The sequence below is a fragment of the Ursus arctos genome, unplaced genomic scaffold (assembly GCF_023065955.2).
Source record: "Ursus arctos isolate Adak ecotype North America unplaced genomic scaffold, UrsArc2.0 scaffold_21, whole genome shotgun sequence".
NCBI lineage: Eukaryota > Metazoa > Chordata > Mammalia > Carnivora > Ursidae > Ursus > Ursus arctos.
In genome coordinates, this window is record NW_026622886.1 from 45,954,362 (window position 1) to 45,973,488 (window position 19,127).

Below are 19,127 nucleotides of genomic sequence, written 5' to 3' on the forward strand. Positions count from 1 at the left end.
TACAAGAGGGCCTGAGACCGTTTAACACAAAATCCTGGGGAGGCTGAAAGTGAAAATATACTTTTTCTCAAAGTGGCTACCAGGAGGACATTTACTAACAGGACACGGTAAACAGTTGCACAGTATCGTGATTCTCTGTAATAGAGGAACACTTTCCTTGTAGTTCTCAGGGTTTAAGTATTTTTTAGTTATTGTAAAATATAGAGAATCCTACAAAATTCCATGGACCGCAGGATCTCAGAGTAGGGTTCAGCAGAGCAAATACCCTGCATTTCATTATTGCCCAGTGTTGACTGTGTGCTTCTAGGTATTTGTTTTGGTGAATGATCAGAGCAGATATTACTAAAGCCACTGAAGTCATATTAACAGAAACTATAGTTGAGCCATTTTAAGTAGTGCTTTATACGTAACAAAGAAGTCAATCTATATAAAAAAGTTACACTTTGATAGCTCACAACCACTACTAACAAAATAACAAATTACCACAAATACAGCAGCTTAAGCAACATCTATTAATTAGCTCACAGTTTCTGCATGTCAGCAGTCCTCCAAAACTCCCAAACTTCCAAAACTGAGAAGACTTTTCCCTCAAACCCTAACAAAATCTTTCTGGAAAAATTCTTAGATTCCCTGTACAATATTTCACAATTACTTGAAATTGGGTTCACTCTGGTTCTTCATCCCTGGAGAACTTCATGATGGCACTGTGACTGGTTCTCACAAAAGGACCGGTGTCCAGTCATGTGCAATGCTAGTGATGTGGCCCTACCTTGGAGTATTTCTCTTCTTGGGTTACCCTGAGCCCTCAGTATGCCCTAGCTTCCCAGAGATCTCTTAGATTTGGTAGAAGATGCTTGTCTCCCCCAGTTCTGTGTTTCTCTTTGTCTCTTAGACTCCAAATCAATAATGGGTGTGAAACTAGCCCCCTTGGCTTCTTCACTAGCTAGACTTATGGTTGACAAAATTCTAAGATGATGCCCTATCTAATCCTCTCCCCTTGAGTATGGGTGGGACCTGTTAATAGGATGGGATAGTCACTCCCATGATTTGGTTATGTTATAAGGCAAAGATGAGGAGGTCTTTGCAGCTGTAATTCAAGTCCAAAATCGGTTACTATTGAGTTAATCAAAAGGGAGATTACCCTGAACGGGCCTGACCTAAGCAGATAAGCCATTTAAGAGATTCTAGAGGTCTGAGATTCTCCACTGGTCTACAAGCCTCCATGAGTTCTACAGCTACAAGAAACTGAATTTTGGCAACAACAATGTAAGCTTAGAAAAAGATCCTGAGCTTCAGATGAAGCACCAGACCCGGCCAACACCTTGATCTCAACCCTATGAGACCCTGAGTAGAGAACTCATTTAAGCTGTGCTTGGACTTCTGACCTACAGAAACTGTGAGCTAACAGATGTTGCTTAAGCTGCTTTATTTGTGGTAATTTGTTATGCAGTAATGGAAAACTAGTATACCCATCTTCATTCATAGCACCTTAACATCAGTCAAAGGGCCAGGCCTTCTTAATTTCCCACTTTCTAGACTCCTTTTCAGGTATCTTTACGCGCGCACGCACACACACACACACACACACACACGCACACACACACACGTGATTTTTCCTTCTTTTTTGTAGCCCAGATTGAAACATTAATGCTCAACAAGCATTATCAAGTATCAATTTGTGTCCAGGGACCTAAAGAACCTCCCTCCCTCCTGTCAATCTTACCCAAACCCATACATGCATGCTGGTAAACACAGGTACGCATCCCAAGGTAGACTCAACCCGGCTCATTTTTCATGTATAGATAAGGAAATGGAGGCTGCTCCCATACAATAAATGACAACTCTTATGTGTACTAATGTCAACTGTCTTGGAATATAGTGGTTGTCATAGACCCAATATAGCATAGGAGTATCTATTTAAAATCAAGAGACAGAAAGAGAGATCCTTAGTTATTCTGAACAAGAGTTAGTTAGGAGTGCAAGGTGCATGCCACTTCTGTTGCCACTCATCACCCTTATACTCATGCCACATAATTGCTCCACCATTTTTCTCTCCAGTAAGTCTCAACAGACACTCAGTATTTTTCTCAGAATATCAGTCTGATTATCTTCTACAATTTATTAGAAAAAAATAATATTTATATTAGAGTTAGGGATTTCACATGTATATTCATAAAGAAAGAGTTCATGCCCTGTATTTGTTTGCCTCTCGCTGAAACATTTATTGAACACCTAGTATATGATAATGCCATAGTGGACACCAGGAATATCATGATGAATAAGCAAACCATTATACTTCCTAGAGGATGCATGTTATTTTATTTGGCACACATATGAATTATTTAGCACTCAAATATATTTTATTTTACTGAGTGTGAATAACTCCTAATGTTTATTCTACTGAGTATGTGAATTATTAGGAGTCCTTGAGGAATTATGCCCAAATTCCATAGAGTGATGAGGCATTATCCCTGGTAAACTGTTTGAGAGAGAAACATATGCTGTTTGAAATAAAATGGGTTTTCAAATTCAGTGATTTGAGTGATTATATCAGGGATCAACCTTTGAGGGCATGTATCTTTGAGACAGGTTGAGGGCATATATCTTTGAGACAGGTCTCTGGTCTCTGGTCCCCCAAATAAATGGGAGGTATTGAAATATCATTAAAGTAACATTTGATTTCAAACTGACAAAACTGAATCAAAAAGAGGTGAGGTAACCATGACGATTTCAAACAGCCTGGTTCACAGACAGAGCTGGGACCCATGTTCTGGCCTCTATTGAAGAGAAAAAAATTAAATACGACATCTCATCTGGTAAAGTGAAATCCAGCAACTTCTTAAAAAGCCCTCAATAACAAGAATCAAAGTCATGAGCCCACTGGCAAGCCTGAGGTGCAAACAAGTAAGAGCAGATGGGGTACACCAGAAGGAAAGCCTTTGACACTGGAGAGAAAGCAGAAATGCAAGTTGATGGAAAGAAAGGCAGGGACACCGAGTAGTAGAGACTGTTGTTCAGATTTTCTCATCCTCTGCACTATTGACTCTGGGCCCCATAATTCTTGGATGTGGGGAGCTGCTGTCTACGTATTGACGATGTTTAGCAACATCCCTGTGCTGTACCACCAGATACTAATAATCACCCCTCCCTCAGTTGTGACAACGATTACTATCTCCAGACATTGCAAATGTCCCCTAGGTGGGTGGGGAAGGGCAGGTCACCTCTGTTGAGAACACTGCTACAGGTGTCTAATGTAGCTAACAAAAGTGGAAATCAATGAATAAGATATTTTGTGATTAATTGCTTTTGGAAATCTTCATTCATTCCTTCCTCAAACAAATATTTGTGGAATGCCTACTATGTGCTAGGAGCTGTTTTAAGTGATTGGGACTCATCAGTCAACAAAGAGATGAAAATTCCTCCTCTCAGTAGAGAGAATGATTAAGTGAATTAGAAAGTATATTTTAGAAGGTAAGAGGTGCTAAGGAAAAATAAAGCAGGGTAAGGAGAATTAGGAGCATTGGAGGTGGGGAGGGGAGTTTGCAAGTTTTAAATATGGAGATGATTGGAGTTCAAGTATTAGATTAAAAAAAACCTGAAGGAAAGAACTATATTATTTTTCTTCATATCTTTTATAGAGCTAAAAGAGTGGACGATACATAGTAGGGACAAAACATATTTACTTATTCATTAAGCAATTATTTATTGACTAGTAGTTGATTTTCTAGGCTCTGAGCTAAATGCCGAGGCTATGATGATGAGCACAATAGACTTGGCTTCTTCTCTCAGTGCATCTACATTTATGAAAAAGCTATCTCAGTAAAACACTAACAAAATAGATATGAAACTATAGCTTGAATAATTCTATAAAGAAATGGCATATAAAGTTGAGACATTTATCAGATGGACCTGACTTAATGAATGAGGAAGAGGGTGTGTATAAAAGTTTCCATGAAAAGCAATATTTTAAGTAAGTTTGCAATAGGGAAAGCGGTGCAGACAAAAGTTATGAAGTGAAAAGCATATGCAAAGAATCGATGGTAACTGGAATTAGGAGAATAAAGGAGGTATCATGGAATAAGAGGAGGATTGAAAGGTGAACTTGAGCTGTATGGTATAGACCATGTTGTAAATTCACCTCTTTGGGAGCAATCAAAAGCCAATGGCAGGTTTTCATGGGGATGGGGATGTGACATCATCAGGACTGCGTACTGATAAAAGAAAATCTAGCTGTAGGTAAATACCTAGTTTGAGGGGCACAAGATGGGAAGGAGCATGAAGAAAAGACACATTTAGGTAGCACAAAGGATGAGAACTCTTTGGGGTAACGAACTGGCAGTTGTGCTGAGGAGAAACAGATGGATTCTAGAGATTTTTAGAAGGCAAAAATAGTAGGACTTGCTGATCAACTGGATGAGAAGCTAAGGAGAACAAGAATGGGTCTTAGTCATCAACTGCAAGTATTATGGTGATTTCGTTGGAAAGTACCTGATTTGGAGAAGTTCATCACCTGAGTTTCAAACCTACTGACCTTAAGGTATTTTTGAGACATCTAAAAGAAATGTCTAGACAGTGTTTGTGTGTGTGTCCATAATATGGAACTGGAACTCAAAGGATTGGTATGACTTGGGGATATATATTTTTGACCCCCAATTAAAAAACTGACTGACAAAATAGGTGATGAGAAAAACACTATTATCAGTTCCAACAGTCTCATTTAAGAGGTGGTAAAATGGTCCTTTTAAGAGGATGCCCAAGGGGTTTTTCTCACTTCCCCTTGAGAAATGTTTGTCTTGGACACAAACTAGGCCTGTGGCAGTGTCAGGGCTAACAGTATTATATTCTGTTCCAATACAGTCTGTAGTGGCTTTTGATAAAGCCAATGGTAGAGGAGAACTGGAAGTCTGAACCCACAATCAGCCTTTTTGTTGGCACTCCTCAGACTATTAAGGCAGAACCAGTCTTTGTCCATCAAGCCACAAATAAATGAATCACTGTCCTTTATCATCTATTCAACACCAACTGAAAACCAAATATATAAATGTATTTAGTTCTGAACTAGGATCTGTTTAATATATATTCCATAAAAATCAATAGTATTCACCACATTGTATGTAGCCCACACATGCTACACTGTTTCATGTGTTCAATTTTCTTTGGCTCCATTGTTAAACATCTATTTAGTTCTACCCCTTGCCCAGAATGTGAAAATTGTTGGAATTTGATAAGCTTCCCAAAACTAATGGGAATTGTGCCAGAGTTTATAGAGAAATGTTTCACATGCGAAGAAGCTAAGGAAGAAAAACAATTTTTAAATAGTTCCCAGGAGGTGGTAAAAGAAGAGAAGTTATGAAGATACATGTGATCACCTCATTAAAAAAAAAAAAAAAAGATTAGCAATAACAACAGAGTCACTTATATTTAAAATAATACTTATAAAGGCATGACAATCTTATGATAATCTGAATGGCCAAAACCCAAGTTTGAAATAAAATGCCAGAGCCTGATATGCAGTGAATACTGAATTATCCACGCTTCCCTTATGGTGAAGTAAGTGAATTAAGGAAGCTCTGAGTTGAAGACACAAGCTGAATTGTTATGTAACCGACAACTTTGACCTCCTCCACACTTGTCTATGTATGCAGCAACTTTATTTTTGTGTGTCTTTTTTAAAATGCAGTCATTCTTTGGAAATTCACTTTACATGCTTTAACTAAATATAGCCTTGTGATCTAACTTAGCTACTTGGTAATCACAAAATATATTCAACAGCATGCCAAAAGGAATATTGTTCCATGACAATCAGGCGTACTTGAACATTTTACGCTTAAAATTTCCCTCTCAACTTCAAATGATTCCTAATAATTATTTATACAGTGCTTTACATTTTTAAAGTACTTATGTGTATGGTATCTGTTTTTTCTTGAAGACTTTTTTTCATCATAAAATACATTTTCCCTAATAATTTTTTTTTTTAAGTAGGCTCCTTGCCCGGAGTGGAGCCCAACGTGAGGCTTCAACTCATGACCCTGCGATCAAGACCTGAGCTGAGATCAAGAGTCAGATGCTTAACTGAGACACGCAGGTGGCCCTCCCTAATAATTTTATGAATTCAACTGACCCTATGCCAAAGAAAAAAAACAGTGAGAAGAGCTTTGCCCTGCCACGAAACCAACTGTTAAAAATGAGTTTCTCTGTTAATACTCTATTTTTCCACACATAATTTTAAAACTATTTGACAAGTGTGAGGATAGAAAAATAAAGTAGGTCGGTGGTGTGGGAGAGAGAGTCAAGAATCACTTAGGCATAAATGGGGAGTTAGGGTATGAAAATGTCGGCATTTAAAGATCCTTAGGGAAATAATGGACTGCTCCCCAGATAAATGATGTTGGGATAATTGGCTATCTATTTGACAAAAAATGCAATTCTGCCTTAAACCAAACAGAATAAATTAGAAGTTGATTAGAAATCTAAATTTAATACCATAAAAGGAGAAAATTATCTCTGGTAGTACACCACACAGAACTGATAAATGTGTTTTCCTCTAGGGAAGGAAACTGCAGGGCTGTGGGGAGGGGTGTCAAGGAATTTAATTGTCACTTTATAGCTTTTCGCATGGTTTAAATTATTTACCATTGTTTGTATTGTTAAAGCAATAAAATAAATACTCTCAGCAATGCCACTTTGGGAAATTAATCCTATAGAAATAAGACAAACATAAATAACATGAACCTATAGAGGTACTAGAAGAAATGTTATAATTGTAGAAATGGATAGGAGGTCCTAAGCATGCTGTTAATCTCAGAAGTGATATAGGCAGATTCAACTTAATCAAAAATGTAGATTTTCTTTTTTCAGTTGAAAAACATCATAAGCAAAGTTAAAAGTAGAGCAACTCATCGGAAGAAGGCCTTTGCAACTTAAGTAGAGCTCTTTTGCCTTATTACTTGTCAGGGTACATTGAAGAATCTAGAGAATTGGTTGAAACCCGTGCTTTGGAAACCAAATAGTGAGGCCATCTCTTCACACCCAGCATTGGGAGTTCTCAGCATTCTTTTTAGGGTGTGGATGACAATGGACTTGTTCCCAACTGCTACAGGGTTCCATGTTTCTTGATTCAAATTTCAGACTCCCCTTGGTTCCACTGTGGTTGGTTCAGCTCCACCTTGTGTCTCCCCCTATCAGCACTGCCCACGAGAACGTCTTGTGATGAACCAATATGGGAATTATTAACCACGTATGACCGTTGAGCATATGAAATGTGACAACTAGAACGGAAGAGCAGAATTTTGAGTTTTATGTACCTTTATTAAATGACATTTACATAGCCATATGTGACTAGTGGTTACCATCATGAACAGTGCAACTCTAGACTAATCAGCCATAGGCAGGATGGCAGTGGCTGTACGGTTTTGTGGGATCGATAAATCTCAAGAAAGGAAATGACTATGAGTTTAGTCTGCTACAGATGGATTTATTTGTCCTGATGTGGGAGAGAAAAATAATAATAATTACCACTTATTAACTGATACCCTCTGCCCACTACTCAAATACCACTTTCTATGTGGATTAATTTAATTAAACCTTAAAACACCTAAGAGGTAGGAAGTGATATAATAATCTTTATTATAAAACTGAGCCTTTGAGAACCTTAGTGACTTACTCACAGTGACACAGTCACCAGGAGATGAAGCCATTACTTTAATCCAGGCTGTCTGAGGGACTCAGCCCTCTCTTTTCCTGCTCTAACTGCAGCCGCTCTTCATTAGGCGTGTTTGCAAAGACCTGCCTTTGAGATAAGGCTTCTCCCTACTTCTGTGTATTTCTCAGGTGATCTTCGCTGTCTATTCATATTTAAAAGTGAGACACAAAGAAGCTGACTGCAACCTCAGTCCCTTCCCTTTTTGGATGATCTGGTCCAGGGTCTTCATCCTTTTTTCTTTTTTTATTCTTTCATTTTAAGAGGCCTATCTACAACATTCTGAGAAAGGCTGAAAATATCATGTTAATGAAAAATTAACACCTCAAGCATGGGTATGGAGGCTACATTTACAGCACCCACTGGCAGTGTATCTTTACAGAAAATCTGACATTACTGTGCTCTGGAACCTCCCCAGTGCCAGGAAAAGTACAGGAAACAGTGAATGAATTAAAAAATAGGTACTTAAAAGTGCCAAAATACTGCGTCTGGTTAAGCACAGAACCAAAGAGAATACTTTATGTTCCTCAGTAACTTCTTACTTTGTAAAACCGGTAATCTCGAAGATTTAAATAATAATATGTACTCTTAAAAGAAAGAAAAGAAAAATTAAAAATTAGTGAGCTAAACATATAACTTAAGGGTTTTGAAGGGACAAAAAAACAAAAAACAAAAAACAAAAAACAAAAAACAGCACAGTAGTCCCAAGAAAGTAAAAGGATAGAAATAAAAATAAGACAAAATTAGTGACAGAAAAATAGATTAGTAGCACCTGTAATTTTTTTTAAAAAACTGGTTTTTTAGAGGCTAATGATACAGATAAAGCCCCTGAAACAGTGGCCAATAGAAAAAAAGGCAAGACACAATTTAGCAGCAATCATATTGAAAAATAAAGCAACATTTCAGATAGAATAAAATTTTTAAACTATGTAAGAAGTGCTACGAATAATTTGAATTCTTAGAATAGGTATGCTGGCTCACTCCCTGGCGACAGCCATCTCTGAATGTCACCTTTTCTTGTTCTCATTTGGCTTGTCTTCGTTAATTTCTACAGCTAGACCGAACTTCAACTATTACCAGTTTGTATTTAATCATTTATTCCTTTTTTTAAAAACTCAGAGATTATTTTCTATCTTATTTGGATTTTATATATAGCAATATTTTGGTGATTCACTAAAAATGAATATATAATTTAATTTTATAATGCTGAAATCAATTTTTTTTTAAGATTTTATTTATTTATTCGACAGAGATAGAGACAGTCAGCGAGAGAGGGAACACAAGCAGGGGGAGTGGGAGAGGAAGAAGCAGGCTCCCAGCAGAGGAGCCCGATCTGGGGCTCGATCCCAGAATGCCGGGATCACGCCCTGAGCCGAAGGCAGGCGCTTAACCGTTGTGCCACCCAGGCGCCCCAGAAATCAATTTTTTTTGAGGTTTTCGTTTTTAGGGGTTAGAATGTGTTATCTTTGTGTAAACGTGTGCGTGCTTGGAAACAATGTGCATTCTCTGCTGCGTGTAGAATTCTATAAATATCTCAGAGCTTGAATTTAATATCTGTATTGTTTCTATCAGAAGTTGGCAAACTTTCAGACAGTAAATATTTCTGGCTCTGTGGGCCCATAGGTTGTCGTGCCTTCTCAACTCTGTCCTCGTAATGCTAAAGCATCCACAGACGACATGTGAATGCACGAGAGCGGTTGTGTCTCAATAAAGTTTTACTCACAAAAATACATGGCAGCATCTTTTGGCTTATGTTACATAGTTTGCCAAACTCTGATCCAGTTTTATTAAAATCTCTCTACCCTGTCAGTTATATCTCAATAAAGCTGAAAAGAGTTGTTTTTAATCTCTCTACCCTACCAGTTTGTTTTTTGTTTTTGTTTTTTGTGGGTTTTTGTTTTTTGGTAATGATTGATTGATTTTTATTTATTTATTTATTTTTATTATTATGGCATCTTACCAGTTTTTGCTTGACACTTTTTGAGGCTGATTTTTTTTTAGATGCTTGTAGGACTATGGCAGGTCTATCTTTCTGTCCTATTGCTACTTTCACAAGCATACGGTATCTGTCTTGTCTCTTATGACGTTTTTTGCCCTTTTTTTTCTTTCAGATTTTAAGATATCTCTTCTGGTGTCATTTGGTTCATTTTTCCCTGTTTCCTTTATTTCTTTTTTTTTTTTTTCTCCATCTCTTTACTTTCAGTTGTATTACTGTTTCCTATATGGGTCTCTTAAAAGCAGCGTATATGGCTCAATATAATTTTTTATTCTTTTCGGGAGCCTCTAGATCTCAATGGGTGAGTTTAATTAATAGACAGTAATCACTGTAATATTAACACTTATTTCTGTCCTCTTTTTGTAAATTTTCTACTAACTGTACTTTTTTGTTATTGTTTCTATTTCTGTTTTCCATTGAATAGATGAAATTTTGTTCTGCTGGATTAAAATTATGTATTCTTGATTTTTATAGTACTTGTCCTTAATTAAAAAACACTGCTTATTATTTACTGTTATTTATCTTATCATTCCCCACAGCTTCTGGATTTGTTTCCCATACTTGTGAACCTGTTCATGAGACTCATCCTCTGAAACCATGAATGTTTGGAATTAATTTTATTATGTCCTGCCTTTCAAGTAATAATTTGGCTGGACAAAGTTGCAGGTTCAAAGTTCTATTCCTTCTTCGTTCTCGTTATTCGTGTACAGAAATGCAACTGATTTCTGAGCATTGATTTTGTATCCTGCCACGTTACTGAATTGCTCTATAACTTCTAATAGTTTGGGAGTGGCTTCTTTTGGGTTTTCCATATAGAGTATCATGTCATCTGCGAAGAGAGACATTTTGACTACTTCTTTGCCGATTTGAATACCTTTGATCCCTTTTTGTTGTCTGATTGCTGTTGCAAGGACATCTAGTACTATGTTGAATAATAGTGGCGAGAGTGGGCATCCTTGTCGTGTTCCTGATCTTAAGGGAAAGGCTTCCAGCTTTTCCCCATTGAGAATAATATTTGCAGTAGGCTTTTCATAGATGGCTTTTATGAGATTGAGAAATGTACCTTCTATTCCTACACTCTGAAGCGTTTTAATCAGGAAAGGATGCTGTATTTTGTCAAATGCTTTTTCGGCATCAATTGAGAGGATCATATGGTTCCTGAGTCTTTTCTTGTTGATATGATGTATCACGCTGATTGATTTGTGAATATTGAACCACGCTTGCATCCCAGGTATGAATCCCACTTGATCGTGATGGGTAATCCTTTTAATGAACTGTTGGATTCTATTAGCAAGTATCTTGTTGAGGATTTTGGCATCCATATCCATTAGGGAAATCGGTCTGTAATTCTCCTTTTTGAGGGGGTCTTTGCCTGGTTTGGGGATCAAGGTAATATTGGCCTCATAGAATGAGTTTGGTAGCTTTCCTTCTGTTTCTATTTTTTGAAATAGCTTTAGGAGAATAGGTATTATTTCTTCTTTGAATGTTTGGTAGAATTCCCCAGGAAAACCGTCCGGGCCTGGAGTTTTCTTATTTGGAAGGTTGTTTATCACTGACTCAATTTCTTCATAATTAATTGGCCTGTTTAAGAAATCAATTTCTTCCTGTTTCAATCTTGGTAGTTTATAGGTTTCCAGGAAGGATTCCATCTCTTCCAGATTGCTTAGTTTATTGGCATATAGCTGTTGATAAAAATCTCTAATAATCCTTCCAATTTCAATGGTGTTTGTCGTGACCTCTCCTTTTTCATTCATAATTTTAATAATCTGGGTCCTTTCTCTTTTCTTTTGGATAAGTCTTGCCAGTGGTCTGTCAATTTTATTGATTCTCTCAAAGAACCAGCTTCTAGTCCTGTTGATCTGCTCTACTGTACTTCTGGTTTCTGCTTGATTGATTTCAGCTCTAATTTTGGTCAACTGCTTCCTCGTGCGTGGATTAGGCCTGTCCCTCTGTTGCTGTTCCAGCTTCTTGAGGTGAGAATATAAAAACTGCATTTTAGATTTTTCTATTCTTTTGAGTGAGGCTTGGATGGCTATGTATTTCCCCCTTAGGACTGCCTTTGCAGTATCCCATAGGTTTTGGACTGTTCTATTTTTATTCTCATTGGTCTCCATAAATTGTTTAATTTGATTTTTGATTTCCTGGTTTATCGAGTCATTCCTGAGCAGGATGGTTCTTAGTCTCCAGATGTTTGAGTTTCTTCCAAATTTTTCCTTGTCGTTGAGTTCCAATTTCAGAGCGTTGTGGTCTGAGAGTATGCAGGGGATAATTTCAGTCTTTTGGTATCGGCTGAGACCTGTTTTGTGTCCCAGAACATGGTCTATTCTTGAGAATGTTCCATGGGCGAAAGAGAAATTAGGGAATCCATCCCATTTACAATAGCACCAAAAACCATACGTTACCTTGGAATTAACTTAACCAGAGACGTAAAGGACCTTTATTCTAGAAACTATAAATCACTCTTAAAAGACATTGAGGAAGACATAAAAAGATGGAAAGATATTCCATGCTCATGGATCGGAAGAATTAACATAGTTAAAATGTCCATGCTACCCAGAGCAATCTACACTTTCAATGCTATCCCAATCAAAATACCGAGGACATTTTTCAAAGAACTGGAACAAATAGTCCTTAAATTTGTATGGAAACAGAAAAGACCCCGAATCTCCAAGGAACTGTTGAAAAGGAAAAACAAACCTGGGGGCATCACAATGCCAGATTTCGAGCTGTACTACAAAGCTGTAATCACAAAGACAGCATGGTACTGGCACAAAAACAGACACATAGACCAATGGAACAGAATAGAGAGCCCAGAAATGGACCCTCAGCTCTTTGGGCAACTAATATTTGATAAAGCAGGAAAAAACATCCGGTGGGAAAAAGACAGTCTCTTCAATAAATGGTGCTGGGAAAATTGGACAGCCTCATGCAAAAGAATGAAACTTGACCACTATCTCACACCATACACAAAAATAAACTCCAAATGGATGAAAGACCTCGATGTGAGACAGGAATCCATCAAAATTCTAGAGGAGAACATAGGCAGCAACCTATACGACACCGGCCAAAGCAACCTTTTTCATGATACATCCCCAAAGGCAAGAGAAACAAAAGATAAAATGAATTTATGGGACTTCATCAAGATTAAAAGTTTCTGCACAGCCAAGGAAACAGTCAGAAAAACTAAGAGGCAGCCCACGGAATGGGAGAAGATATTTGCAAATGACACTACAGATAAAGGACTGGTATCCAAGATCTACAAAGAACTTCTCAAACTCAATACACAAGAAACAAATAAACAAATCAAAAAATGGGCAGAAGATATGAACAGACACTTTTCCAATGAAGACATACAAATGGCTAACAGACACATGAAAAAATGTTCAAAATCATTAGCCATCAAGGAAATTCAAATCAAAACCACACTGAGATACCACCTTATGCCAGTTAGAATGGCAAAAATAGACAAGGCAAGAAACAACAATTGTTGGAGAGGATGTGGAGAAAGCGGATCCCTCCTACATTGTTGGTGGGAATGCAAGTTGGTACAGCCACTCTGGAAAACCGTGTGGAGGTCCCTTAAAAAGTTAAAAATTGAGCTACCCTATGATCCAGCCATTGCACTACTGGGTGTTTACCCCAAAGATACAGACGTAGTGAAGAGAAGGGCCATATGCACCCCAATGTTCATAGCAGCAATGTCCACAATAGCTAAATAGTGGAAGGAGCCGAGATGCCCTTCAACAGATGACTGGATTAAGAAGTTGTGGTCCATATATACAATGGAATATTACTCAGCTATCAGAAAGAATGAGTTCTCAACATTTGCTACAACATGGACGGCACTGGAGGAGATAATGCTAAGTGAAATAAGTCAAGCAGAGAAAGACAACTATCATATGATTTCTCTCATCTATGGAACATAAGAACTAGAATGATCAGTAGGGGAAGAAAGGGATAAAGAAAGGGGGGGGTAATCAGAAGGGGGAATGAAACATGAGAGACTATGGACTATGAGAAACAAACTGAGGACTACAGAGGGGAGGGGGGTGGGGGAATGGGATGGGCCGGTGATGGGTAGTAAGGAGGGCACGTGTTGCATGGTGCACTGGGTGTTGTACACAACTAATGAATCATCGAGCCTTACATCGAAAACTGGGGATGTACTGTATGGTGACTAACATAATATAATAAAAAATCATTATAAAAAAAAATAAAAAAATAAAAGTGTTTGTGGGTGGTAAAAAAAAAAAAAACAAAGTTCTATTCCTTTTGTTCTTTAAAATTTATACTCCGTGATCACCTTGCATCAAAGATTACTATTGAGAAATGTAATGTCAAACATTATGATTGTCTTTTCCAATCTTTGTCTTCTCAATTTTATTGGAATTAAAAATAAAATAAAATAAAATAAATTTTATTGGAATTAATAATTGCCTCATTTTTCATATGTTTTGTTCTCTATCTGGTAATAATTTGCCTACATCTTTGCCAGAGATGGAAAACATCTCTCCATATGGACAAGGTATACCAGACAATCCAACACGTCCATTTTCCTTCTTAAAGACATCTTCCCTGGAGGCCTACATCTTTTCCTATCCAGACTGGTTCATCAGTAAGCCTCATGAACAATTCTCATTCTTGTGTCTCTCCTTACCCTTTTCCTGCTGATTTTCTTAGCCTCTCACCTGTGTTGAATTTCTGTATCCTAGATAGTGTATCTTTTTTGTTTTACTCACTCATTTTGAGGAACACATTCTCCCCATAATAGTTTTATTTTTCCTGAAAATGGAAGGTGGAACATAAAATTAGTATGTAGGTAGATACGTGTGTGCGTATATACATCTGCGTGTGTGTATGTGTGTATAAACCCAAGATGTCATTTTGATATTTTCAGTACACGTCTACCACCACCACAGGGCACATTTTAGCCTTCCCTGTTTCCTTATTTATGACTCTTTTCTACAGTAATGAGAAACATGACTCTCATTATGCACTGCATTTTTCTTATTTGCTCAAACCTAGAATATGCATAAAATAGCTTCAAAATTGCTAATCCATATCTCTGCAATAAACCAACCTACCGACTAGAGTTCAATATTTGTGTATCGTTCTTTTTTATGATTAGCCTTAGAGGATACAGTCAAAATATTGTTTTCAAGGTTATTTACATTGATTCTCCTCCTGCCCCTTCCACGAGTTATATTATTCATTTACAGTACAGCCAGGTTCATTTGTTTCTGTTTTTATTCCATTTCGGGCTCTGAACCCCATCCCTATTGATTTTATATATCTGGATGTGTAAAACATTAACATATTGTAAGAGTCAGAGATTGAAAGATAAAGAGATTTACTCAGAGTAGTGTCACTATCCCTCCTATGGTTCAATCTCATTTGTCTTATTCTCCATTTTTTCCCACCCAGTTTAATGTACACCCCCAGAGACCTTTATAAACTCTTGCCATATGCACTTTATTTCCTCAGTTTCTAATTTATCCCTCCTGTGTTTCTACTTGCACACATGAGCAGATGCATGTATATTTTATTATTTTCCCTTATTTATTACATTAGATTTGTTTGTCCTTTGCTTTCCTCATATAATAGAACCTGAAATCACTCCTAATCAGGTCATCCAGCTGCACAGTTCTCCATGATGTATATTTACTATATTTTTATTCGACCACTCCCCTATGCATGGGCACGGTCATGGTTGGGCCCAGCATGCCATAGTCACAGACAGCGTTACAGTGAATGCACTTGTGCGTATGTACTTACAGATGAATTACTAAACATGGATTACAAGGTATGTGGATATGGAATTTGGATAGATTTTGCTAAATTGTACTCCAAAAGGTTTGCACCAGTTTGCATTCCCACCAGCAATACACAAGAGTGCTATTCCCACCCCCCAAAAGCCTGGACACCAGATTGTGCTGTCAGATTTTTACTGTTGTTGCCAAGTTTTGGGAGGAGAATCAGACTGAGTGAAGTTTTTAGTTCAAATTATGAGTGTGAGTAAATACTTTAAGAGGCATTTTGTCTGTATTTTATGTTATCTGTAAATATCTTTTTCTTTGGATTTTTGGCCATTTTCTCCCTCAATTTTTATGAGTTTTTTTATACATTATTATTACTTTTTAACTCAATTAGCCAACAGAGTACATCATTACTTTCAGATGTAGTGTTCAGTAATTCATCAGTTGTGTATAACACCCAGTGCTCATCACATTATGTGCCCTCCTTAATGCCCATCACCCAGTTACCCCATCCTCTCATCCCCTCCCCTTCCACAACCCTCAGCTTGTTTCCCAGAGTCCAGAGTCTCTCATGGTTTATCTCCCTCTCTGATTTCTTCCCACTCAGTTTTCCCTTCCTTCCCCTACGAGCCAGTGTGCTGTTTCTTATATTCCACATGAGTGAAACCATATGATAATTGTCTTTCTCTGATTGACTTATTTCACTTAGCATAATACCCTCCAGTTCCATTCATGTTGATGCAAATCGTGGGTATTCATCCTTTCTGATGCCTGAGTAATATTCCATTGTATATATGGACCACACCTTCTTTATCCATTCATCTGTTGATGGACATCTCAGCTCCCTCCACAGTTGGCTATTGTGGACATTGCTGCTATGAACAGTGGGGTGTAGGTGCCCCTTTTTTTCACTACACCTGTATCTTTGGGATAAATACCCAGTAGTGCAACTGCTGGATTGAGGGTAGCTCTATTTTCAACTTTTTGAGGAACCTCCATACTGTCTTCCAGAGTGGCTGCACCAGCTTGCATCCCCACCAACAGTGTAAGAGGGTTCCCCTTTCTCCACATCCTCTCCAACATTTGTTGTTTCCTGCCTTATTAATTTTAGTCATCCTAACTGGTATAAGGTGGTATCTCATTGTGGTTTTGATTTGTATTTCCCTGATGCCGAGTGATGCTGGGAATTTTTTCATGTGTCTGTTGACCATTTTTATGTCTTTGGAGAAATGTCTGTTCATATCTTCTGCCCACTCCTTGGCTTTATACATTAGTAGTATTAGCCCTTTGTCCATATGTTGTAAATATTTTCTCTCCATTTGTCAATTGTCTTGTCACTTCACTCACATTGCTCCTTTGCCACTCGCTTTTGGGAAAAGAATTATGTAATTGAATTTATTATCCTTTTCTTATTTTTTTCCTCTGGATTTCAAGTTATTGTTACAAAGCCTTACTCTGAACTGAGATTAAACAGAAATCCACCAATAGTATTTTCTAACACCATTATTCTTCAGTATGATTTTAGATTCCTGATTCACTTGAGGTTTATTCATATGTACGGAGTAAGACATAGATTTGATTTTATCTTTTTCCGCATGCCCCCCCGCAGTGGTCCCAGCACCATTTATTATAATATCCACCTATGTTTGCTCAGTGATTTGAGTCACCTTTAACATAATACATTTCCATTACTTCAGTTTATCTTGGGGCTTTCTCTTCTATTCATGTATTCACTTGCTAGTGCCAAGATGTCTTATATGAGAGAAGCCTTCTAGTATGTTTTAATGTCTCACAAAACTGATTTCCCTTTTCTAAATACTTCCCTGGCTGTTTTTGCTTTTTTTTTATTTATTTATTTATTTATTTATTTATTTATTTAAGATTTTATTTATTTATTTGACAGAGATAGAGACAGCCAGCGAGAGAGGGAACACAAACAGGGGGAGTGGGAGAGGAAGAAGCAGGCTCATAGCGGAGGAGCCTGATGTGGGGCTCGATCCCACAACGCCGGGATCACACCCTGAGCCGAAGGCAGACGCTTAACCGCCGTGCCACACAGGCACCCCTGTTTTTGCTTTTTAAATTACTTACAATATTCAGCAATTCTATCCAAGAACAGGGAATGTCCTTCTATTGGCTAAAGTCTACTGTTGTATCTTTCATGAGTGCTGTAAAGTTTTCTTCATGTAAGTTTTTTTTTTTAATATTTCTTGTTATGCTAAATATTAACCTAAGTATTTAATATTTTTTTGATATTGGCAATCGGGTTTTATCATTATGCCCTGTAACTGGTTATTGAGAGTTAGAGGCTAACTATAACTAGTTAAGGCAGAAAGCTCTTTTTATTGAGGATCTCAAAAATTTCAGTACATGCACATTCTTTTCTTAGGTTATCTGGTGTTCCCCAAAAGCTGTTCTCCCATTTCCTGCCAGGAACATATAACATTGGTTCACTGATACTGATAGTGTGATAGTGTAATAGTGAAAGAAGCTGAGAATCTCATCTTCAAAAGGCAGTTAAACTGAATTCTTACCTTTTAAATATACTGTCTCATTCATATTGACAATTATACCAAGTTGCCTAAATAAAAAGCACTCTTGAGGATTTCTGGATCTTTCCTTCTCCGTCTCTTCATTCTTCTCCTTCTCCTCTTCCTTTTCATTCTTATTTTTTAAATTTCCAGGACATGTCCTTTTTCCCTGTGGTTATTTTTTCTTGGACTATCATGTCTTTCCATTCTATGTAGTTAATTTTACACATTAGAAATTTATTTTTCTATTATATCTTAATTATTGCTTGTTCCACAGGGGTTTTATTTTTTGGTACAACTGGGATTACCAGATGTAGCCAAAAAGGAAGGGAGGGAGGGAGGGAGGGAAGGAGTGAGCGAGGGAGAGAGGAAGGGGAAATATTTTATCTGCAACTCTACATACAATTTTAATTTTATAGATTGGTTCTTTTTTTTTATCCTTTATATTAATAATCTTTTCTTTTTCTTCTCTTTATATATTCTGAATATTCCCAAGTATTTTTTTTTAAGATTTTGCTTACTTATTAGAGAGAGAGAGAGCACAAGCGCGGGATACGGGCAGAGGGAGAAGCAGGGAGCCCAATATGGGGCTTGAACCCAGGACTCTGGGATCATGACCGATTAGAAGGCAGAGGCTTAACTGACTAAGCCACCCACGTGCGCCTTCACAAGTATTTCTTAACATTTATGGTTCAGTGTTTTGCAGCATATCTTCTCTTTACTGACTACTGCCTATTTTAATAATTATCTTCATTTGATTTTGCATTCTTTTATTTTAAAGAGCAATATTTTCTGTCTTCATTTTACCTTATTTTCCCCTGATTCCTGATGATCTTGTTTATTGTAACTATCTTCTTCATTCTATTTGTTACCTCTTTATTGTTTTGAAACAAACACACAATTTGTAAAGTGTTAACTCTGTTTCCTGCTATAGATAGTGTGGGTATTCCTTTATCTCCCTGAGTTTTCAGAGTAATGCTTTCTTTCCCTCATATTTCAGGGCATTTCAGTAAATTATTGTTGTTACTACTTTCTAGTTATATATTTAAAAATGAAGGGCATTATCCACATATGGTAAATTTATAGGTGAGTATAATATGTGAAATACTTTTGCTTCTCCTAACTGTCCAGTCGAGTGAACACGG